Raw genomic sequence first — 26555 nt, 5'->3', positions numbered from 1 at the left:
TTATGCCAACGCAAGAACACTTACAGCTTCCTGTGCAAAATATTTGACATCCATGTCTTCACTTTGACCTAACTTTTGTCGTACCAGTTTAACTTCCCCCTGCAAAGCATCAGTGTCCAGAAGAGGTTCAATTTTTTGAAGAGATTTAGCCACACTGAAATGAAGATTTGCTACTTGGTCTCCTGCCATTTTTAATACAATGGGTAGCATTTGCTTAGTGGTTATTTCCTGACCACAGGCTTCAGACAGTGCATTAATCCAGAACAAAGTGGTCGTTCTATGCAAGTAATTAGGATCATCTGCCATTACCAACACTTTGGAACTATGGCATTTTGAGCCTACTCTGTACCAAACTTCTGAACTAATTTCTTAAGGTTGTTGGTGGCAGCTTCTCAGATGGCATACACATGGTCCACAAGCCAAGCCATGCATAAAGAATTCAGTTTTTCATCAAAAAATTCCATAAATAGCTGGCCCAGCAGCAATGGCATATACTCAATGATAGCCAGCTGCACCAGTCACTTGGCATCTTCAGCCAGTTCCACTATGGCAGGAAGGAGAGACTGAGAGAGTTGACAGATTCCAATAACTTCATTAACAAAATCCAAATTGGAGATGATATTTAAACGTACTTCAGAATACTCACCCTTTAAGTGAGCTAAAAAAGAGGTAGATGTTCAATAATATTCTCTTTGCCTCAAATGGTAGATAATCCCATAATTACATAAGCTAGAGCTCTTTTGACATGTTGATTGGTGTCAGATACTAATTCCTTTATATATGGCAAAATTTAATTCATGATTATGGTCTCTCTACCTTCAGTAGGCAAGTTCTCACAAAGCTCTTTTACTTTGTGAGCAGCAGCTGCTCAGACTTCATCTTCCAGTCTTTAAGCAGATTCTGAAAGGCAGGGATGAGGTCATTTAAGGTGATTTTAGGACCTACGGATTTCTGGAGCTCTGAAAATTTGTCAGCTACCATATAGTGAACTTGCCAAGATTTATCTTCAGCTGCTTGTTGAAGGGAAGGCATTACCAAGACCTCAAGATCATCCTGAGACAACAATTGGGCAATACTCACACAAGCTTCCACAGCTAGCAGGTGCACTGAGTCCCGTTCATCTGAAGCTAAATTAATGAACAAAGAGATAATTTCAGTTTTCACAGTGTCTAATTCCAAACCTTTGCAAATTCACCTAATCTGGAAGCAACTGCATGCCGTGTGTATCATCTGAGCACAAGAAACCGAAATGCTGTCTAATTTCTGCCTCGACAGCATTTGAAGCCCTGGGATAGCAAATGCTGAACAAACCACATGCAGATGTACCAGAGGAAAACCAAGCCCCACTCTCCAGGAGTTTCACCAGAGGTACAAGATGAGCTTCCCCAGCAACAGGAGTATCGTCCTGAGAGATCTGCCTTAGGGACTCCACAGCCTTGTCTCCAACAACAGTATCTTCCAAAGTCGCTAGACTTTCCAAAGGAAGCAGCAGACAGTAGGCAAAGTCGGGATCTCCCACCAGGCCAGTGAAATTTCCCAGCTGCCCAGAAAGAGCTAACATCTCATCTTCATCATAAATTGTATCTGTAAGGAATGGCAGCGGTTCCCTTGGAGTCCCTTCTACTTCAAGTGCTAGAACAATTGTTGACAACTTTTTAATATTGTTGAGTCAGAGCTGCACGTCCTCCTTGCGGAGCTCGTCGATTAAAGCTGCAATCGGATACAGTGAATCTTCTGCACCCCACCCCCCACCCCCGCTGACCCTGGCCACGCCCGCGATGATGTTCTTCCTCTTCAGGTGAGACACCGCCTTCCGCGGTGCATCCAGGCCCCGCCCCACGCCCAGCTGGAGAGGCTATATTTGGCTGCTAGTCTTTATCATTTTTAATCCTCTGTATAGGTTGAAATTTGATTTTTCTAGAATTGGGTATGTGTGTGTGTTGCCATATAGAATTTTTAAACATTTTTCTAGAGTCAATTTTATTAGACATTTATAATCATTTCATCTATATCAGATGACATTTATGGAAATCCTAGTAAATAGATTTCATTAGAGAGAATTGACATTTTTACAATGCTATGTCTTCTTATCTAAAACTCTATATATCCTGATAGCATTTAATGTCTTAAAAATGTAAATATTGATTTTTTTTCCCTAAGTTTTTCTTATTCTGTTGTTTTTCTTGCCATTGTGAATTATTTTTTCTATTGAGTTTTTAACTGATTATTGTCTGCATATGGGAAGGATATTTATCTTCTCATATTAGTTTTATAACCTGTCACTATTGAACTGCCTTGTTTCCAATAGCTAATGAACTAATTTGATTTACTTACTCATCCTTTACAATAATTTTGCTTTGTGACTCAATTGAGACTTTAAAAAATCAGTTAATCAACTTACCTTTATGTGAAAGTATATTGTTTACTTTTAATCTGGTACATTTCATATTATAATATACATCTGTTATATTTCATATTATATTCTCAGTCTTACTGATTTCTTTTTTCATTATTTTTATTATATAATGTATAATGTTTTGCATATGTATGTATTGTCTGGTATCCAGAGAGTTCATGTCTTTGTTCTGATGGTTATCGTTATAGCTACTATTTTTTATAATATATTTGAATCTGCATATAGCATCTATATAAATGTCAAAAGAGGTGAAATCGGCGTGTGCTCATGACCTTACCTGATTACTACCACCCCATTTTAGTTGATTATATATTCTGTATTACCTATTTTCATATTTTAAATCAAACATTGTGTAACTTGATTTATTAGGTTAATATAATCTAAAAACTCTTCTTAGTTTTCCAGCCTCTATCTCATACCTAATTTGAGAAGCAGAATTAGAGCCTATTACAAGCCCCAAATTGAGTCACTGAAGGAAAGAAATCTGAGCAGGGGAAATGCAAAAGCTATGGGCAAATCTGGGACTTTTATTTTCAGAAATGTTGGGCAAAGAGGAACATGGAAGTAGTATAAGAAACAATGCTTTCTAATTAAATTTGGAGATACAAAATAAAATGGACTTTACTTTTGAGAATGTTCCTGAAAATGTTCTCGGTGGAGTTCATGATGTTAGAACCTATGAAAGTGCTAAGTGAGGCAAACTCCCTGTTCTGAATGTGAGGTTTCTGCTGTTACTATTTAACAAAAATAAGGCTTCTTGTTGTCTGATTAAACATAGTAGTTGAGGATTAAGAGGTAATGTGGGCCTTCTTCATTTATGAATACCAGAATCCTTCTGTCTGGATAAGGGCAAGGTAAACCCCCACAGAACCAGGAACTTCTCTCATCTCAGAAAGTACAGTAGACAGAGTGATATGTTCTACTGTAAGGTTTGTAGATTCAAAACAAATAAGGAGTTAGGACCAATAACTTTCCCACTGTAGAAAAAAAAGTGCTTGTGGGAGGAAAACACAAATTCCTTACATATTTTATCACCACTGCTGTGTTTTGGCTAGAAAAACCAATCAGGCAGCCAAAGATGTAAGAAGATAAAACTAAAATATTAAATTTCATTGTTTCGGTTTTTAGGTCTGAAAAGTTCCTGGCAACTGGAGAGACGACTCCTGCCAAATACTCCCATGATCTGATTTTATCACCAGATTTTATTTCTCTTTAAAAATCAGTAAGAAATCTTAGTGATTTTTGGATTTTAAAGGCACATTTAGCTTTAGAAACCACTAATCTATCTTCCATAGTGACTGAGCCATTTAGATTGCTCAAGGCCATGAATCAGGACTCCTTTTGCCGTCCATCCTCCTCAGCATTTGGTGTTGTCACTATTGTGGATTTTACCATTCTCATAGGAGTACAGTGGTATTCACTGTTGTTTTAATTTTCAGTTCGCTAATAGCATATGATGCTGAGCATCTTTTGTATGTGTATTGGTCATCTATACATCTCCTTTAGTATTGTGTATGATCAGATACTTTGTCCATTTTTAAATTGGATTGTTTTCTCTTTGTTGAATCTTGAGAATTTAATTTTTACGACATATATTGTGTCTTTGAAGCTATTGTTCCGCTTCATCTAGGTTATTAAATTAGTGAGCATAGAGTTGATCATAATATTCCTTTTTTAATCTTTTTAGTATCCATGGAATCAACAGTGATGGCCTCTCTTTCATTTCTGATATTAATTTATCCTGTATCTTTTTAAAAATCTCAGTTGACTGGCTAGAGTTTTATCTTATTAATCTTTTCAAAGAACTTTTAGGTTTATTGATTTTTTTCTATTAATATTTTAAATTTTATTGATTTCTGGTTTGATTTTATTATTTTTTGTATTACTAAGGATTTCACTTGCTCCTCTTTTTCTACTTTTCTAATTTGAAAGCTTAGATTACCAATTTTCAGAGTTTTATTCTTTTCTGGTAAATGCATTTAAAGCTATAAATTTCCCTTTGAAATTTTGCCTTTGCTGCCTTTGCTGCATACCATAAATTTTGATGAATTGCATTTTCATTTAGTTAAAACATTCATATTTCTTGGGAATTCTTTGACCTTAGTGTTACTAGGACTTTTAGTGTTTAATATCAAGTATTTTGGTATTTTCAGGTATCTTTCTATTATTGATTTCTAGTTTAATTCCATTGTAGTCAGAGTATACTTTCTATGATTCCCATTCTTTTAAATTTGCAATTGTGTATTGTATAGCCCAGAATGTGGTCTATCTTGATAAATATTTCATGTAAGCTTATGAAAAAATCTGTATTCTATTGTTGTTTAAATATTCTATATTTGTCAATTAGATTCAATTGATTGATGACACCATTCAATTCAACTGTTCCTTTATAATTTTCTGTTTGCTGAATTACTGAGAGAGGGATGTTGAAGTCTCTAATCATAATAATGGATTCACTTATTTCTCTTTAAAGTTTTATCAGTTTTTGAAGCACATCTTTTGATGTGTTGTAAGTCATACACATTAGAAATTGCTATGTTTTCTTGGGTATATGATGCTTTTAACTTATGCAATGTCCCTCTTTATCCCTGCTAATATTTCTAGCTCTGAGCTCTTCTTTGTGTGACATTAATATAGCTGCTCCAGCTTTCTTCTACTTAGTGTTTGTGTGGTATATCTTTCTGCATCTCTTCACAGGCATCTGATACCTTGTTTTAAAATATTTGAAGTTCAATTCCAGACAGCTCCAATAAAGCAAATATCACAACAGAGAAAGTCACAGGAATTTTTTCATTTGCCAGTGCATATAAAAGTTATGTCTCCATTATGCAATAGCATGTCTAAAAAAGATGTTTGTATCCTAATTAAATCCTCAATTTAAGAACATTCAAGTTGTGAACTTTCACAGATAGGAATGGACCTTGCATTACAAACTTTTGTAGATGCAGTCAAATTGCTGAAGTGGCTCCCATGTCTGCGACATTGTCACAGTTGTGCTGCTGTGTGCTTACTGTATGGTGTAATAGTACACAGTAGTGCAGTGCTCAATCAGGGGCCAGGATGTCCAGAAGCATGAAGAAAAAAAGTGGTGATGTGGAGGGGACTGCTAGGAGGCACAGTACAATAACTATGGAAACAAAAGTGAAATAATTGAGAGATTGGACTGAGGTGAAGAGATGGTAGGTATTGCTTGTTCTTATAACATGAATCATTTAACCATTGGCACAATTCTAAAGAACAAGGACAATATCATGAAATGTGAAGTTTTTTATGCTTTACATTATATTCTGTGTCAAAGGTGTGTAAGACTCACTTTCTCAAACTTAACAAACCAATCCAACTTATGAATGTTCTCTCAGAATGGAACTTGTTTGTAAGTTGTGTTGTTCCTAAAATGTCAGTTATCATCCAAGTCTTCAAAGAGTCATGATCTTTTTGCTGGTGGTGGGTCTTACCTTGATGTTGATGGCTGCTGACTGATCATGGTGAATGGTTGCTGAACTATGGTGGCAGTTTCATAAAACATGGCAAAAGTTTGCCACATCAATAGGCTCTTCCTTTTATGAAAGGTTTCTCTATAAAATGTAATCCTTTTAATGGATTATTATTATTTTTATGCATAGTACGATTCTTTCAAAATTAGAGACATCCTCTCAAATGTTCATGTTACCTTAGCAATTAAGTTTATGTAATATTCTAAGTCCTTTACCATCATTTCATCAGTGTCGATAGTGTCTTCCACTAGAGCAGATTGAGTTTCAAGAACCCACTTTCTTTGCTCACTATAGGAATCAACTCCTCATCTATTAAAATTTTACCATGAGATTACAACAATTCCATCATATTTTTAGGTTCTATTTCTAATTCTGCTTGTTTTGTTATTTCCACCACATCTGTAGTTCTTCCTCTCGTTTAAGTTTTAAAATCTTCAAAGTGATCCGTGGAAATTAAAATCTACTTCTTCCAAACTCTTGTCAATGTTGACCTCTTCCTGGGAATCATGAATGTTCTTAATGATATCTAGAATGGTGAATCTTTCTCAAGAGGTTTTCAATTTACTTTGCCCAGAACCATAAGAGGAATCACCTTTGTGTCACTACAGTCATATGGAATTTCTTTCTTTCCTTTTTTGGTACTGGGGATCAAACTCAGGACCCTGCGCTTGTGAGGCAGGTGGCATCACCAATGAGCTAAATCCCCTACCCAGGGATTTATTTCTTAAATAATAATATTTAAACATCAAAATTGCTCCATGACCCATGAAATGCAGAATAGATATTATGTTAGCAGGCACAAAAGGAACATCGATCTCATTGTACATCTTCATCAGAGCTCCTCAGTGACCAGGCGAATTGTCAATGAGCAGTAGTAATATTTTGAAATGAATCTTTTCTTCTGAGAAATAGCTCTCAACAATAGCTTGAAATATTAATAAACTGTGTTGTTAAAAAATGTGCTATCATTAGGCTTTATTGTTCCTTTTATAGACCACAGAGAGAACAGGTTTGGTATAATTCTAAAGAGCCCTAGGATTTTCTGGTAGTTACTGTAGTCACCTTCATCAGGTGTCCTAGCAAGATCTGGATAGCTTACTGCAGCTTCTACATCAGCACTTGCTGCTTTACCTTGCAGATTTAAATTTTAGAGAGGGTTTCTTTCTTTAAACCTCAAGAATTAATCTCTGCTAGCCTCAAACTTTTCTTCAACTTCCTTACCTCTCTCACCTTTCATAGAATTGAAGAGAGTTAGGGCTTTGCTCTGGGTTAGGCTTTGGCTTAAGGAAAAGTGAGCCATGACTGGTTTAATCTTCTAATCATACCACTAAACCTTTATCCATATCAACATCTAGGATATTTAACTTTCTTATCATTTGTGTGTGCACTGGATGCACATTTAATTTCCTTCAAGAACTTCCCCTTTGCATTCATGACTTGGCAAACTGGTACAAGAAGGCAAGTTTGGGTAAGTGTGGTAATTTCTCATTAAGGTTAATCATTTCTAGCTTTTGACTTAAAGTGAGAGACTTGCCACTCTTCCTTTTGCTGGAACACTTAGAGGGCACTGTAGGGTTATTAAGTTGCCTGATTTCAATGTTCCCATGTCTCAGGGGACCAGGGAACTGGAGGCAAAGGAGCTGGAGGGAGGAATGGCCAGCTGGTGGAGCAGTCAATGCTCACAAATTATCAATCAGTCCACTATTTTATATGGGCAAAATTGATGACACCCCAAACAATTACAATAGTAATATCAAAGACCACTGATCACAGATCACCATAACAGATAGAATGTGTGGAGAGCAAGCTGTGTCCTGCTGTGAGCTATTCCATGGTGTACAGAATAGTAGCTTTTAGGCTAGGCTTTGCCTTGAGTGATTCTATTTTATGAAAAAGCAGTTTTCTCCATTTGAGTGCAAATGCTGAGGCAGAATGACCTGATATCTTGTCTTTGCAAATAGATAAACACAAGGTATGGACATGTTAAACACAAAACAAACAAGCAGCATCCTGGCTGCATAGCATAATCATAAGACACAAACTGATAAATAAATCTTGCTAATAAAAAATTGACACCTGTAAAATTATCAAATTAAATCAGCAACACATGAACACATGACATACCTCAGTTATACTGGAGAAAACTGCCTGCAAAATTATTGGACATGGCAGACCAATTAATGATGCAACCCCCTTTCCTGTGTCATTTAAAAGAAAGGGCACTCAATATATGGTTACCTCAGTGGTAACGACACATCCACCTGTCATCTCATCAGACTACCTGGTGAATACATCACAGGGCTGATAGGTCAGAAACTCAGTTCTCCACTCCCCAGCTTCAGCTCAGCTCAATCTTCCCTCTTGATGTGGCTCACTTAAACTGCCTACCTGCCATCCAGACTTAGGCTTTGAACAACTCTGCCCTCTCAACAGGCCCCATACTTCCTCGAAGAAGCTCCGCCCAGTCTATAAACTTATCCAGCCACCTGAGGTAACTTTCCACATCTCTGTAGACTCTGCCTTGGTTTTCAGTTCTGATTTGAATCCTGCAGCCACTGTTAACCATTTCATAGCCATTCTATAACATACATATTATTAAGTATGATGTGTGATGCAAGTGTTATAGATATTAGTAATTACAATTGGAGAAAGAGAGCCTGTGGTTGTTCAGCTCACTGACAGATTTATTCTGCTAGAAAAGCCTGACAAAATTGATGTAGTTCATGAATCTATAGTTACTCAATAAATTCTGACATTGTGGGAAGGCACAAATGTGTCTGGTCCATGTTACTGACATAGCTTGCTCATGACATAATGATAATGAAAAGTTTGTCATATTGCAAGAATTATAAAAATGTAACACAGTGCATGAGCACACACTATTTGAACAATGATGCTGACAGATCTGCTTTACACAGGATTGTCAGAAACTTTCACTTTACATAAAATGTAGTGTCTGCAAAACATAGAAAGTAGCATGAGATATGCCTGTGCTTTTCATTTCTCCTTATCTTTATGTTTAAAATAGATTTCTTGTAGACAACTTATAGTTGAAGTCTTATTTTTTATCCATTATGATACCTTCAGACCATGATATTCAATGTAATTATTGCTATAATTGGATTAATGTCTTTCATAATTGTTACTATTTTCTAATTATTGTCCTTGTTTTGTCTTTTTTGTCTTCCACTGTTTTTCTATCTTCTGTGATTTTATTTGAACATTTTATATAATTCCATTTTCCCCTTCTCCTGGCATATAAATTATAACTTTACTTAAAAAATGTTTTGTGGTTGTCCTAGAGTTAGTAATTTGCATTAAAATTAATTCACATAACACTATACACTTTACAAATGATATTAATTCCTTTCAGTGGCATATTCCCAATTCTTCCCTCCCATTTCTTACAATGTTGCTATTATTTATTGCAACTATCAATAAGGTATAATCTTGAAATACATTATTTTTCTTTTATTTATGCCATCTGTAATGTTCTTCCTTTTTATATAATTCAGAATTATGACCTGTTATTTTCTTTCTGAAGAACTTTAAATATTTCTTGCTAGACAGGTCACTCGATATAAATTCTCGTGTATAATGTTTATTGAATCTTTCCTTTCTACCTCACTTTTGAAAGGTAATTTTGCTGCTTATACAATTTTGCCTTGGTATGGGTTTGTTGGTTTGTTTCAATGCTTAGAATATTTCACCACTCTCTTCTTGCTTGCATGGTTTCTAAAGAAAACTGTAGTGTAATTCTTAACTTTGATCCTCCACAGGTAGAGTGGTTTCATTTCTTCTGCTTTCATACACAATTTTCTTTTTGTCTTTGATTTTCTATGGTTTGAATATATAGCTGAGTGTAAGGATTTTGTTTGTTTACTTGTTTATGGTGTTTATCCTGTTTTCTGTGCTCTGAGCTCCTAGATCTGTGGTTTAGTGTCTTTCATTCATTTGTGGAATTTTCAGTCATTGTTCCTTCAAATATTATATCTGTTCCTTTCTGTCTTCTGCTAGTATTCCCTTGACATATATGTTATACTTTTGGTAATTGTGTCATAATTCCTGGGTAGTCTGTTCTGTTTTATTCTTTTTGGTGTTTTTTATTTTTTACTTTATAGCTTGGGAAAGTTTTATTGATATATTTTTAATCTTACTGATTTTTTTCTCAGCCAAGTCCAGTCTACTGATGAGTCCATCAAAGGCAATCTCTGTTTCTAGCACAGGGTTTTTCATTTCTAGAATTTCCTTTTGATTCTCTTCTAGTTTACACCTCTCTGTTTACATTACCCATCTTTTCCTTCATGTTGTCCATTTTTTCCATTATAACCCTTATTATATTAATCAGTTATTTCAAATCTGATAATTCCAAAATCTCTGCCAAGTGTGAGTCCTAATTCTTGATCTCTCTCTGTCCAGCCTGTACTTTTCACCTGTTATCATTCTTTGCCATTGTTATGTAAAAACGTGTGTATCCTGACTGATGACAGTTTTTGTGTTGTTTTATGTTTACCTGACTAGAAGTTTAAGGCTTAACTGTGTTTATTGTTTGCAGTAACTCTAGATGTCAGAGGTTAAAATTTTCTCTTGTGTCTTGTTTTCCTCCTCTGTTGTCTTTGGATTTCTGTAGATACTTCTTATATAAGGCCTGAGATTTGCAATTCTTTCTGTTGTAGTCCCTATTTGGGCCCTGTTGATACAGAAATAAGATGTGGGATGAGGAGAATTATTTTAAAGTACCAAAATAACTTTTAGTGAACTTGTGCCCCCAGGTAGGACCAGTGCTTATCAGTTGTAGTTTACTCTTCCTCCACCCTTAATGAGAGAAGGCAAGAAGGAGCTTGAACTGGGTGTTTTCTTCTCCAAGGTTGTTTAGACACTGGTAAAACTCAAAGTGGTTATGTTCTGGTAGAATAGTTTCCCTTGAAAATAGAATGTTCAAGATTATTTCAAAATAGTTATTTTTCCTGCACCTTGCAGGGAGCAAGTGAAAATTTTTCTTTAAGAACTCAGCAGGGGGCCAGGGATTTAGCTCAGCACCATGCCTGCAAGTGCAAGGTCCTGAGTTCGATCCTTGGTACAGGAAAATAACTTAATAGGGTTCATAGAGGTTACACTAATGAAAGTGAGGTAGAGGAAGATAAGACTGGGAGCTTCTAGACTTTTTAGTCTTCAAGATTTTTCACATTATGGGACCAGCAATTCATCAGTTTCAGCTTTATTCCTTATGACTTCTGGGTCTCCAGGGGTGACTTTCTGGTCTTGGCAAGCTGTAATTTTCTCTATTCTCTCCTCTTTCCAATTTTTGGAGTATCTGTTTGCCCTAAAAATTCATCACTTCAGTTCTCTGATGTAAGAACAGTTGTTGAGTTTTAGTTTGTTCAACCTTTTTCTGGTGAGCAGATGAGTGGTATCTTCCAAGCTCCATGCATGTTAGAGCATGTTAGACCACAGCCCCATCTCTTTCCATACGCCAAAACGAGCTTGCCTGAAATAAGTACAATTCTTATTTTTCTGTTCTGATCTCAGGCATTAAGGATTTTGTGAGTTAATATGGTTTCATGAGCACTCTGACCATGATGTTATCAATTCTATGACCTAAACTTGTTGTATATTTACTAATTCCTAACTTCTGATCCAAATATTACGCCTAGATTATACACTTGTCCCAACAACTCCATGAAGTAGATATTATTATTCTTATTATTGTCCCCATCTTATAGCAGCATCACCTGAGGAAGTAAGTAAGTTTCTCAGGTCACAGAATGTATAATGTTGGGAGCAGGCCTCAACTAACTCAGAATAGACTGTGCTTGGCAACCAAGTTGATAAGAGAAGAATAACTAGCATACTTACTGTGAAATACTCTTTATTTCCCTTTTCAATTTTCATGGAATTAAAAAATATTAATGTCTCTTTCCATTAGATTATAGGGTCCACAAGTACAAAGACTTTATTTATTGTTACAGCTCAAGGGTCTGCCTGCTCAATAAATATTTGTTGATTTAATTGAATAAGAGTATCATGACAGTTTACCAATAATTACAAACTTTAAAAGATCATTAAAAGAAAGGTTGATCTCATTTATTAATGAAAATGTCTGCACATTAAATAAACAATGTAAATGAATTTGAAAATGTAACAATTTTAAAAAATATTAAATACCAACATTTACACATTGAGAAGACACTTTCTTTTTGTCAAACATAAATTTGGTGTATTTCGTCAAGTACAAAAATGAGACATTAGATTAAATCATGTTATCCAGTGCTAAGTTCTACTCTTATAGTAATCTGGAAATATTGCATTTTTTTCGCAAATATTCACTGGGGAAGAGAGAATGTATCTTATCAGTTATGATGGTGGGAAGGCAGGACATTCACAGCCACATTTGGATATGCTCAGTTTTTCACCACTGTGGACTCACCACTTAATGTAGGCAGCAATCATTAATACTCATGAGAATTTTTTGACATCTATGTTGGAGATTTATTACTTAATTGAAATTGTTTTTATTGTGTCTGGGAATTTTCTTTTCTGGCCAGGAGAGGGAGTACAAAACTTATTTTTTGTGTTTTGTTTTTTCCTTTATGAGCTTTTATTGTTTTATTTCTATCATTGGCTCTTCATTCTTTTAAAAATTTGTATAGATCGCTCTCCCTCCCTCCCTCCCTCAAAAATAAATTGAAATGCAGTAAATTATCTTCATGTGTCTTCTACCCAATTATAGAGAACAAATTGCTTTTAAGGAATTATTTATTTTAACTGTATAAAATATTTTATCACAGTATTTAGAGAATAATTCATTTTAACTTTACAAAGAATAAGAAGTTATTTTAGAGATTTTGAAAAATTAAAATAAAAAGAATTGTTTTTTCTAAAAAGGCAAAAGAGTATAAATGATCTAAGATAACAAACTCTATAAGCAATATGCTAATGGTGTTTCATTAAAGGTTAAAATCTTTAATCTACTCAGAAAAATGTTTTCCTAGTGTATACACATAACTTCCTTTTAAGTTAAATTACAAATGTATAAGTTTTAGCTCATGAGGAGTTTTTATTTGTAATACCCATTCTAATTATTTTTAATTTCAATTGTTCGTTGATGTGACCTATTTAAAATTCTGTTTTTAAATTTCCAATCATATAAGGATTTTGCTTTTTCATTTATTGATTTCTAATTTATCTCATTGCGGTATAAGAACATTCTCTGTGTCATGTTAGCTCTCTGGTATTCATTGAGACGTGCATCATGGGTTTCTAAGGCTTTCTAATTGTAGTTCCAGCTAGCTGTTTATGTGTGTGTAAAATGGTGTGAATTATGACTCTTTTCGTTGTCTCACAATGTTTCAAAGCCTCGTGGCTTCTCAGTGTGCATCTTTGCTGAGTATTCCATGACAGTATGAGGCAGGTTTTATAAGTATTGGATCGGGGCCGGGATGTAGCTCAGTGGTGCCTCTCCTGCCTGGCAAGTGCAAGGTCCTGAGTTCAATTCCTCGTATGGACAAAAACCAACCAACCAAACAAACAAAAAAACCCAAAACAAAAACAAGCCTTATATCAGTCAATGACTTCAAAACTGAATAAAATAAAACCAGGCCAGGAATTCTTTATGGAATGGTGAAATGATCAAAAAAGAAAAATATCTCTTTAAAGAAAAAGCTGAAGAGGTGTGGTATTTCTCTTCTCCATTCTGAGATGTTGCTAGTGTTACCCACATTTTAATCAAAGCAAGGCACACATTTCAAAAGAACTAATCACAGGGCTAGACAGGTACCCTAAGTGTCCCTAGAATTTGCACACAGGAATTGGTGCTTGACTCCTGAATAAATATTCTGAACTTCAGAGCCTGGCTAATCTGATCTGTCTAGAAATGGACTGCACTTTGTGAGTCTGTTAGAGCAAAAGTGAATACACAGTTCTCTCAAGATTTTATGGATGCTTGAGAAGAAACTCAAGAAGGATGAGGTAACCACACAGAAGGGTGAATTGCTAGGAACAAGTAGCTAAGTTGGAGATTCTGTAAACTGTACATAAAAGCAATAGTAAGGGGTCTCTAAACAAATTTCACACCAATGCCTCTTAAAAGAAAGAGCCAGAATTTTGGGTGTGCATGCAAAGCAAAACTTCATACCACATATTAACCCTTTGAGCCTTGAAAATTGTTCTCCTCTCCTTAATCCACTTTTTATGCCCCTTCTCCTCTCCCCACTAGCAGAAAACACACCTAGCAGAAGAAGGGCAAGTACCAAGAAAAAGAAAAGAAGCCAGTATATTATTGTAAGCTTTTGAACATATGGTATTTGAGTTGGGGAAGGAGAATTATCTAATTTGGTTGAAGGTGCAGAGTTGTTTTTATTGGACTGGACCAGATTTTTCTTTCCTGAAAGTAAATAGAAGAGTTATAAAACTTCTGGAGCTTTCATTCAGGAGAAAAATTCTTAGAAGTTGAAAGATCAGTTTCTCCATGTTCTCTATGACAAACTTGAAACTTTAATATGCCATTTCTAGACCCAAACAAATAAATTTGTATCTTTATAACTACACCAATATATGCGCGCGCGCGCACACACACACACACACACACACACGTACATGCCTAAGATTAATTACATTTAAAAAATACATTATATTGTTCCCAACTTTTGACATTTTCCACTTTTCCTTGAAATTCTCTCCATTTTTCTTTACATAGTTTGAGGCTATCTTGTTATGGATTCAGAATTACGGCTTCCAAGCTTATAATTATTTTGTATGTGTGTGGTATTGGACCCAGAGTCTTCACACTTTTTAAACTGTTTTATCCTCATCCTTATAACTGTTTTATCCTTATCCTTTTTTTATCCTCATCACTTTTTAAACTGTTTTAAAACATTGGGATGGTCTTACTAGGTCCCTAAAGGCTGGGCTAGAACTTGCCAACCTCGTGCCTCTGCCATCCAGAGGGCTGGGATTGCAGCCGTGTGCCCCCATGCCTGGGTTAGCCTTCCTATTCTTAAACCCTACTCCTTAGAAAGAACCTCTTTAAATACTTTAACTTTTTCTTCTAATAATTATCTATGTATCTCTAAATAAAATTTTAATGTTAATTTTTAATTTTTTAAAAAAAAATTCAGACACTGTTTATGTGCTGCTATGGTATTGTCCAGGGACTTTCTCTTTACCATCACTCTGGCATTTCTTTGTTGATTATCTTGCTTTTACTGTCTTGTATAGAGAATAATGGTAAGAATGACACTGTGCATGTTCAGTAAGGTCACAAGTTTTTTCCAAATATTTTTGATGAGCAATTGGTTGAATTTGCAGAAGCAGAACCAGTGGATGCAGAGGGCCAAGAACTGGCCAGTCCCTGTTTCAGGTGCTGGTGATAGTACTAAGCTGAATGGGATTCTTAGAGCAGGAAGATAAGAAACTTGTTGTAAGTAACATATCTGTCAACCAGTGTAGATTCATGGCTGGACAGGAACAAAGAACAAGTAAACTTGGCAAAAATCTTAATGTAAACCATAGAATTATCTTTGAATATTTTAAGGGAAAGTAGAGTCAGCTCTTACTACGTGTATTAATTCATGGAAGGAGCAGTGGTAATGATAATCACAAATGGAAGAAGATCTGAAATTCACATCTGTTGACTTTGGAAAGTACAATGACATTCAGGGGCTGACTTGTCTTAGTGTGTTTCATTGAAATCAATATTAAACAATTTTTCATTTTATGAAGACTATAGTCCATGGTTGAAGGAAATAGCACACACCTTGGCAAGAGAAAGGCAGTCTGTATCATTAACTGGTCTTAGAAAATTCACAAGGTGTATGATACAGGCAGCATTAGTAAACAAGCATGAATAAAATCTCTCAAATGAAATAGTAATTCAACATCAGTGTAAAATCATTTTTATTGAGGAGGGATTAAAATCTGAGAACCTGTTATACTATTGTATTAAACTAAGTTCTGTATATGAATGAAGTTAAAATTTATATTTATTTAGTATAGGTTAGGTTACAATTTTTGTACTATTGCTTTAAATCATGCTTTTAGCAGTTGACAGGACTATATAATTTTACAATTTGTTTTCTTAATCCTATCTAAACTATCTGCGAAGTGATACAGAGAAATAGGTTCATATTGAATTAGAAGCTTTTTAATATGATAGTAGAAAAGATCAATGACAGGTCTAAAATATAGAATAATGAAAAGTTATATTATTTTTCAATTGCTATTTTTCTAACCTTTATTTAAGTGAAAATCTTTTGAAATGTAGAATTTAATGTTGATATAATTTAGATCTTTGTTCAGAAGATTCTTTTCCTTTTTCTCTTCATTTTTGTTACAACTGATTATTAACTAAAAGTGAAACATTATATGAATCGCCTGCGTAGATATTTTCCATTTTTACCAACTGAAAACTTAAGAGGATCAGCAGAGAAACCACCTAACAGTTGAATTTTTTCCTATTTATTTCTACCATATTCACTAACAATAAATTCTAATCACAAATTAATTTTCAAATATTTCTAGTGCTATTAAGTGAATGAATGCCAAACAAAAAGAGAGTAATACATCGTGGAGAAGACACAAAATCTAATCAAGAAATTTTTTGCCAAAGTGTAGGAATGTGATGAAGTGGAAGTTCATTTTAAAGCTAAAGATGTCAAAATTCAACCTGAGGTTTTCCGAAGCTTCTCAGGGAAATCTGTCAACTGGAGGCCTACTAAAACAGTTCTTTCACAGTACTTATAATAAGCTTTATATTTCATACAGTTAAACATTCCATGTTGTTTTGAAGCATGGAATTCAGAATTCCAGAAGACAATGCATAGAAACCAAAAGATCCGTGTGTTTCTAAAGGATTATATTGCTGCCAATGTTTCCCAGACTGTTTATTTATTGTGAGAAACTTAACTTCTTCAAGCTTTTCAGTAATTCACCTCCTTTGTCCATGTCAAGATGAAGTGGCTCTTGTTTCTAACAATGGACTGTTTGATGATTACATCATCAAAGCCACTGGACGCACACAAAGCAAGGAGGCATGTCACACTGTGTGAGTGGCCTTCAGCTGGCCACCATGGCACAATCAGCACTGTGTCCCAGGAGCCCTAAAGCTAGGACCACAGATGATACAGAGATATCAGGCCAGGCCATTCACCAGACTGGAGAATTCACTTCAGCTGCACACCCACTTATGACCTCACCCATAGAACCTACTTTAATTATTGATAGCAGCAAACTATAAACCTGATTCTCAACCCTGCATGAAAGCTGAGTAGAAATAAAAGCAGAGAATGACGGAAAGCATGAGAGAAGACTGTATTAAAGAACTGTTCTTCCCACAGTGAGAATGGTGTATTCTATTTAGAAACAGTTCCTCTGGAGTTTTTGTTTACATGCTTTCTTTCATGAGAATTTGTCAGTTTTAGGCACATTTGAATTTGACATTTTAAGTTAGTAAAATGAGATTTATTTTCCAAAAAACTTTGGCTGTTAATAGGATGAAAAAAGGGGGCACTATTATGTGCTACCTTTTTCACATGTAGAAAAAAATAGCTATTGTATGAAGCACTTCCTCTACACACCATCTGCACAAATCTCTTTTATCAAACTATGTTGTAATTTTGATGCAAATGCTTATGTATTGCATATCTTGTAAACTCCTCATAGGCAAACATGGTGTCTTTCTCATGCATTTTTTTTGACTTTTAAAAATCATTTGCAAATCCAGTATTTGTACGTGGTTAACAAATACCAGTACAGGCACATTTATAATGAAAAACAACTTCTCATTCCCACTCCAGAATGACTATTTCTTCCTACTAGAAAAAAAAACATCATTTAATTTTTTTATTTTATTAGTACATGTTTGCAATTTATGAAATTTACAATCATGTAGGGGAGTGGTGACATGTACATATTATGGCTTATTTCTTTCTCAAAATCCTCTTTCCCTCTCCCCTCCAGTTCTCTTATCCCCTTTTTTGTTGGTATTATTTGTCTTAGATCATGTTATGCAATATAGTATTTACATTAATTGAGGTTATTATGTTCCTGTACGTGGCACATTTTATTCCTCTCATTTCCCCTTTCCCTCTTCCTCACCCCTCACTCTTATTCCCTTGGACCACTTCCCTATTGCAAGAGATACTTCCCTTTGTCACTTTCTATCCATCCTTTATTATTTTTTTGTTTGTACTTTGCTTCATTCATATGAGAGATGCCATATGATATTTAAGCTTGTGTGTCTGGTTTATTTCACTCAACATTATATTTTCCAGGTGCAATCACCTTCCTACAAATGCCTCAAATGTGTCATTCTTTATAGCTGAGTAGTATTCCATTATATATAGATACCACATTTTCTTTATCCAATTGTCTGTTTATGGGTATATAGGCTGCCTCTAAGATTTAGCTATTATTTATTGTGCTGCTATAAACAATACCATGCATGTATCACCATAGTATGATGACTTAAGTTCTTTGGGGAAGATATGTAGTGGGGAGATAGCTGAGTCATATGGAATTTATAACTTCAGTTCTTTTGGAAATCTCCATACTGATTTCCATAATAGTTGTACTAGTTTGCATTCCCACCAACAATGCAGAAGGGCTCCTTTTTCACCACAGCCATGCCAGCATTTGTTATTGTTTGATTTCCTGGTGATTCACATTCTTTCTGCAGTAAAATGAAATCTTAGTATTGTTTTAATTTGCATTTCTCTAATGGCCAGAGATGTTGAATATTTTTTTCATATGTTTATTGATGATTTGTATTTCTTCCTCTGTGAAGCATCTGTTCATTTCTCTTGCCCATTTCTTGACTGGGAGGTCTTTAACTTTAGGTGGCTTAATTTTTTTGAGTTCTTTGCATATTCTAGATATTAGTTCTTTGTCTAAGGAACAGCTAGCAAAATTTTTTCCCATTCTGTAGGTTTTTTCTTCACTCTACTGATTGATTCTTTTGCTGTACAGAAGCTTTTTAGTTTGATATAACCCCATTTATTGAGTCTTGCTGCTATTTCTTGTGTGATTAAGGTTCTATTTATAAAACATCTTTTCCTACACGTATTTCTTCAAGTGTTTTACTTATTTTATCTCCCCGAAGGTTTAATTTTTCTGTTTTAATGTTTTGATCTTTGATCCATTTTGATTTTAACTTAGTATATGGTGAGAGATAATGATCCAGTTTCATTCTTCTACAAACAAATAAACAGTTTTCCCAGCACAGCCTCTTGAATATGATATTTTTTCCCCAACACATGATTTGGAGCCTTTGTCAAAGATCAAATAGCTGAATGTGTCTGGGGAGGTTTCTGTATTCTCAATTCTGTTTCATTGATCCACATGTCTGTTTTTAGCCATTTTTATCACTATTGCTTTGTAGTACAGCTTGAAGTCAGGTATTGCTATGCTGCCTGCTTTGTTCTTATTGCCCAGAATTACTTTTCCTATTCTGCATTTCTTCTGGTTCTACATGAATTTTAGGATTGTTTTCTCTATATCTGTATTATGCTCTTGGTATTTTTATTGCAACTGCATTGAATCTCTATAACAATTCTGGGAGTATGGCCATTTTGACAATATTGGTTCTGCTTATCCGGGAGTAGGGGACATCTTCCAGTTGTCTGATGTCCTCTTCAGTCTCCTTTATCAGAGTACTGTAGTTTTCCTTGTAGAGGACTTTCACTTCCTTGGTTAGGTTAATTCCTAGATATTTCATTTTTTTGGAGCTACTATGAATGGTATTTTCATAATTTCCTTCTCATCCCATACACTGTTGGTATACATAAAAAACTAATGATTTTTGTGTGTTAATCTTCTACCCTGCTACTTTGCTGAAGGTGGTTATTAATTCTAAGAGTATTTTTGGTGGAATTCTTTGGGACTTCTATGTAGAGTATCATGTCATCTGTAAATAATGATAATTTGAGTTCTTTCTTTCCTATATGTATCCTCTTTATTTCTTTCTCTTGCTCTGGCTAATGTTTCAAGTACTTTGTTGAATAGAAGAGGTGAAAGTGGATATCCTTGTCTTATTCCTGATTTTAGGGGCAATGCTTTTAGTTTTTCCCCATTTAGTATGTTACTAGCTATTGGTTTGTCATAAATAGTTTTTATCATATTCAGGTATGATCCTTCTAGACCTATTTACCTATTTTCTTCAAGGTTTTTATCATGAAGAGGTGTTGGAATTTGTCAAAAGCTTTTGCTGTATCTATTGATATGATCATGCGGTTTTTTACACTGCTCCTATTTAAGTGAGTTATTACATTTGACTTACATATGTTGAATGATTCTTGCATCTCTGGGATGAAACCTACTTGATCATGATATACCATCTTTTTGATAATGTGCTCCATTCTATTTGCTAATATCTTGTTGAGGATTTTTACATGTAGGTTCATTAAAGAGACTGGTCAATAATTCTCTTTTATAGTTGAGTCTTTATCTGGTTTTGGCATCAAGGTAATACTGGCTTCCATAACTGAATTTGAGAATACTCTATTCCTTTCAATTTCTTTGAAGAACTTGAGGAGTATTGGTGACATAATATCCTTAAAGGTTTTGTAGAATTCATTAGTAAATTCATCAGGTCATGGGCTTTTTTAACTTAGTAGATTCAATTCTTTATTAATGTGTCAATTTCATTGCTTGTTACTGGGTTGTTAAGCATATTTATGTCTTCTTGGATTAGTTTTGGTAGTTGTATGTGTCTAGGAATTTGTCCATTTCTTCAAAATTTGCTAATTTGTTGGAATATAGTTTTTCTAAGTAGTTAATATCTTCTGGGTTTTGACAGTGTCTGTTGTGATTTTACCTTTTTCATTTCTAATTTCATCAATGTGAGTCTTTTCTCTCTTCTTCTTGGTGAGTTTGGCTAAGAGTTTGTCTATTTTATTTATACTTTCAAAGAACCAGCTCTTTGATTCACTGATTTTTTTTTTTTTTCTCTGGTACCGGGGATCAAAGTTGGGTCCTTGCACTTGCACAGCAGAAGGTGAAACCACTGAGCTCAATCCCCGGCCCAATTCACTGATGTTTTTACACTTTTTTTTAGCCTTAATTTCATTGATTTCTGATCTCATCTTTGTAATTCCTCTCCTTAATTTCTGTTTGGGGCTGGTTTGTTGTTATTTTTCAAGTATCTTGATATTTCCCATAAGGTTATTTGTTTGGGTTTGCTCTGTTTTCTTGATGTGAACATTGATCATGATGAATTTTACTCTTAGAACGGCTTTCATAGTGTCTCAGAGTTTTGTTGACTTATACAGTCATTGTCATTAACTTCCAGAAATTTTTAAATTTCTTCTGTAAGGCAATGATTGTTTAGGAATATGCTGTTAATTTTCAAGGAGCTTTTACCTTTTCTGAAATTTCTTTCGTCATTGATTTCTATTTTCATTGTGGAGTGATTGGATAGTATGGATGGGGTGATTTCAATTCTTGTATATTTACTTAAGCAGGCTTTGTGGACTAGTATGTGATCTACTTTGGAAAAAGAACCATGTGCTGCTGAAAAGAATGTATACTCTGTTGTAGAGGGGTGGAATACTCTGTATGTATCCATTAAGTCCAAATGTTCAAGGGCATGGTTCAGCTCTGCAATTTCTTTATTGGGTTTTTTGTTTAGTTAATCTGTCTCTTTGTGAAAGTGGAGTGTTAAAATCCCCTATCATGATTGGGTTAATATTCATTTGATCTTTTAATTTCAGCAGTTTTTGTTTTATAAATATATGTGCTTCAGTATTCAGTACATATATACTTATCAATATTTTCTCTTCTTGTTGAATTATAGTGATCTACTTTGCCTCTTCTAATCAATTTAACTTAAAGTTTAGCATGTCTGGTATTACATGTCTGCTCTCCCTGCTTGTTTTTGGAATCTTAGTGCATGAAATGTTGTTTCCTATGCTTTAATTTTTAATCCATGAATATTGTTTGAATTAGATGAATTTCTCTTTTTTATCCCATTAAGTTTATTGGTACATTTTTGGTATAAAATACAGTTACATTCAACATTGGGATCTTATACCATGACATGAGTATCTTGGTTCTTGTTTTTTCCCCATTCCTCTGCCCTCCCTTCACCCCCTCCACCCTTCCCTATTTGCAAAGACCTTGTTTCCATTTTTTTCTTTTCTCATATTTTCTTTTCCCTTTTTTCCTTTCCCCTACCTCTCCCACTTCCCCTGCACCTTTAGACCTTTTCTTCCTGTTACACAATATCAATTATACATTTTTTAAATTACAATATCAAGATCTAAGAGACATTATCACAGATTTTACAGAATTTAAAAGGATATAGAAAGCATATTTCAAAAATCTGTTTTGAAATAAATTTGACAACTTTTAAGAAGTACCTTGGAAGACAAATTATGGAAACTAACTCTGGAGGAAATATAAAATTTGAATAGCACCTATTAAAGAAAGTATATTCCTACCTTGAAAACCTACCTATATGACAACAGCAGGCTCATAAACATTTTAACTGATAAATTATATCAAACAAAGCAGAAAAAAGAAGGAACACTTCTCCCCTCATTTAAGGAAATCAACATTGTGCTAATATTAAAACTGAATAAAGATAATAGAAGAAAAAGTATGAACATAGAAATTTGTTTAACAAAACAAACTCTTAGAAGTCAGATCTGGCAGTATGTAGAAAATAGTTTTATTATAGGGATGGCAGTGCTGGTTCAGCATTGGAAGATCCACCCCCAAAAGTCATCATTTTAACAGAGGAAAGGAAAAAGCCATATGATAATGTCAGTAGTTGGAGAAAAAGTATTGGACTAAATTCCACAGCTATTCATGGTAAAAGCTATCAGGAGACTAGAAGTAGAATAGAACCCTCTCAGCAGATTAAAGACATGTACTCCATACTTCCAGTGAGAACACCTTATATGAATGGAGAAGATACAATGCTTTCTCCTTAAGGTGAGGAATGAGGGCAGATATGCTTCCTCTTTATTTGTCCATTAAACTTTGAAACCTAGGCCCCACCAAAATAGTCTGGCAATAAAATGACACAACTAGGATAGGATTGGCACAGCGGAAGCAAAATCTTTATATGTAGACGAAATGATCATCTACAGAGAAAATACTAAGAAATCTCTAGGAGCCCCTACAGCTTGTACTTGAATTTAGCAGGATTAGAAAACACAAGGTATATATAAAAATTCAGATCTGTGTACATTTGCTACAAATGAAGAATTGGATATTGAAATTTAAAAGTTATGCAGGAGTACAAAGAACCTAGAAAAGTTAAAAAAAAAACAGTGTTGGAAGACGTTTAGTACCTAATTTTAAGACTTCTTCTAAAGCTACAGTAATCAAGGCAGTGTCGGTGTAAGGAAAGACATACAGATCATTGGAATAAAACAGAGAATCTAGAAATAGAACCACATATATATGGTCCACTGAGTTTTGAAAGATTATTTAACATTAGCATTTTATAGAATATAAACTCAATTCAAGAGCCGAGGAAGAGATAGTGTTTTCAGCAAATGGCACTAGAACACCTGGTATCATATATAAAAGTTAACCTCAACCCTTTATTTCCATACATGAAAATAACTTGAAGGGATCTATGAACCTAAATATGAAAGCCTAAAAGTATGAAACTTTAAGAGGAAATTATAAGGGAAAATGTTTATGAATTCAGGGTAGGAAAGAACTACCCCGTATACAAAAGACATGATGTATAAAAGAAAAAAATTGATAAATGGGATTCCATCAAAATTTAGAACTTTAAATGACATCATTAAAATGAAAAGTCCTCAAACAGACCATATTTACAATGCATATAACCTATGACCAGAATATAGAAAGAATTCTTAGAGCTCATTAGTAGACAACCCAATTAAAATGTAGACATAAGAAGATTATAAATAGCCAGTATAGCACAAGGAAAGGTGTGCAACTCTAGAATCAGAAAAATACTAATCAGTACAATAACAAGATTGAATTATACACTCATTAGGGAGATGAGGTTAAAAAATTTTAAAAGCCTTGTCATGACTCTTTCTTTTTGTTGGAGTCTCCCCCTTTGCGTTTAATTTGTCACCCCCAATGGATTCATTCTGCTGGGTTTCCTGGGGTTGTGATCCTCATTGTCTTTTCCTAGGGGATTGTCTAAAATTTTTTGGAGCATTGGTTTGGTTTTCATGACGTTCCTGTGGTGCTCTTTATCATGCAAGTATCTTATTTCTCCATCAATTTTGAAAGATAGTTTTGCAGGGAACATCAATGTGGGTTGGAGGCTGTTTTCCTTTAGGGCTTGAAATACATCACTCCAAGCTCTTCTTGCCTTGAGGGTTTGCATTGAGAAGTCTGCTGTGATTCTGATGGGCTTTCGTTTGTATGTGATTTGTTTCTTTCCTCTCACTGCTTGGAGAAGTTTGTTCTTCTGTTAGATTTCTGGAATCCTAACTATTATATGCCTATGTGTAGATTTTTTTTTTTGATCAAGGCTATTTGGAGTCCTATATGCCTCACTTATTTGATCAAGGCTATTTGGAGTCCTATATGCCTCACTTATCTGTATGTCAAGTTCTTTTCCCCTCCTTGGGAAGTTTTTTGCCATTACTTCTGTGAAGAGATTTTTTTATATCATCTGCACTCTCTCCTGTTTCTTCATTGACTCCAATCAGTCTTATGTTATTGTTCTTTGCATCGTCTAGCAGCTGCTGGATTGATTTCTCATGTTCTTTTACAATTTTAAAGCAATTTTTCTTTTCCTGGTCACTAATTGCAATCTTTTCTTCTATATCTGTAATTCTATCCTCACATTGGTTCATTTTGCTGTGCAGACTTTCGATGGAGTTTTTAATCGCCTGGAAATCTGTTTGCATCTGTTTTATGGATTCCATTTGTTTCTTATGTTGGGATTCCATCATGTTCCTCAAATCCTCTATTTTTTTATCTGTGTCCTCTCTAGATTTATTAATCACGTCTTGCACCATGAGCACAATCTTTGCTGTTATCTGAGTAATTATTTCTGATTTCATTTTTCCCAGATCCTCTTTTGTTGCCAGTTCAGAGAGTCCAGGTGGTTGAGTATCAGATTGTTCCATCTCATTTCCCTTTGAGGTTGCTGTAGGTGACTCACAAGTCTGTTTTTGAGGCTTATTTATATGTCTTCTCATTTCCACGGGTGGCGGGGATGCTTTTGGCATCCGCGCAGCTCATCTTCTGTGCCCTAGGAGCTTGGGATGGCAGCAGGGGAGCTTCCTTCCAGGTGCTGGGACCAGCTCAGCTTCTCTGCCCTAAGAGCTTGGGATGGCGGCAGGGGAGCTTCCTTCTGAGTGTGGGGACCGGCTCAGCTTCTGTGCCCTAAGAGCTTGGGATGGCAGTGGGGGAGCTTCCCTCCAGGTGCTGGGACTGGCTCAGCTCCTCTGCCCTAGAAGCTTGGGATGGTGGAGGGGGATCTTCCTTCTGGGTGCTGGGATGGGCTCAGCTTCTCTGCCCTAGGAGCTTGGGATGGCAGCAGGGGAGCTTCCTTCCAGGTTTGGGACCGGCTCACCTTCTCTGCCCTAGGAGCTTGGGATGGTGGCAGGGGAGCTTCCTTCTAGGTCTAGATGAGTTTCCTGAATGCAACAGATTGTTGAATTTTGTCCTTTGATCCAGACTGCCAATCTGTGTCTTTTAATTGGAGAGTTAAGGTCTTTTAACATTGAGAGATATTACTGAAGTATGTTGGTTATTTATTATCTTTGCCTGCCTTTTTTCATCTGTTGGTGTATTGTTTTGTTTTTCTTTTCCTGATTTTTTACTCACTGTTTACCCATTGGCCTCACTAGTTTCCTCTGTGTTTTTAGCTGTGCCCAAGTTGTTGTTTCTGTGGTGAATATTCTTGAGTATTTTCTCTTGAGCTAGTCTTTCTCACCGTAATATCTTTTGAGCTGGCCTTTTTCATTGAAATATTTTATTTCTCCATCAATTTGAAGGATAGCTTTCTTGGGTAAATTAATCTGGGTTGGAAGTTATTTGTTCTTAGGGGTTGAAATATTCCAAGCTCTTCTTTAGCATTTGTGCTGAGAAGTCTGTTGTGACTCTAATTGGTTTACCTTTATGTGTGATTTTTTGTTTTGCTCTGGCTGCCTTTAAAATTCTGGGGTTTTTTCCGGATATTTGTGAATTTAGTGAGAATAAGCCTTGGTGAACTTCTCCTTTCACTTAATTGTTTAGAGTTCTATAAATGTGGCTTACTTGTATTTTAAACTCTTTTCTTACATTTGGAAAATTTTCTTCCATAACTTCTGTAAGCAAATCCATGTGTGGTATCTTCTAGTTTTGCTTTAACTCTGATTAGGCTTAGTTTGGTCTTCTCATCGTCTAGCTGGTGGGTAGTATTTTTTTCTCTTACTTTCTTTTTGGCTTCTTTGACCTCTTTATCGTAATTCACTATTTTGTCCTCAATTTCAGACACTCTCTTTACATTGGTCATTTTTGCACTGTATGAATTCTATGCTTTTTTATTTTAAGTATTTCTTTTTAACTGTATCTTTTTGAGGATTCCATATCCTTGTTGAATCTGTCACTTAAGTTTTGAACTGTTTTATTTAGCTGGCCCAGTTTTTTACCTATTTCTCTGATATTCACCATGGGCATATTGAGTGTAATTGCTGTGAACTTTTGGTTTATTTCTTCTT

General features: G+C 35.1%; 1 pseudogene; it reads right to left on the bottom strand.

The window, feature by feature from the left end:
* Positions 1-26350, bottom strand: LOC101711330 (serine/threonine-protein phosphatase 2A 65 kDa regulatory subunit A beta isoform-like; annotated as a pseudogene).
* Between the last annotated feature and the right edge of the window lie 205 nt (positions 26351-26555).

This window comes from Heterocephalus glaber, unplaced genomic scaffold (genome assembly GCF_053883595.1).
Source record: "Heterocephalus glaber isolate CG9 unplaced genomic scaffold, H.glaber_assembly_v1.0 deba00001463, whole genome shotgun sequence".
Taxonomy (NCBI): domain Eukaryota; kingdom Metazoa; phylum Chordata; class Mammalia; order Rodentia; family Bathyergidae; genus Heterocephalus; species Heterocephalus glaber.
This window is presented reverse-complemented; position numbering and strand designations above follow the sequence as displayed.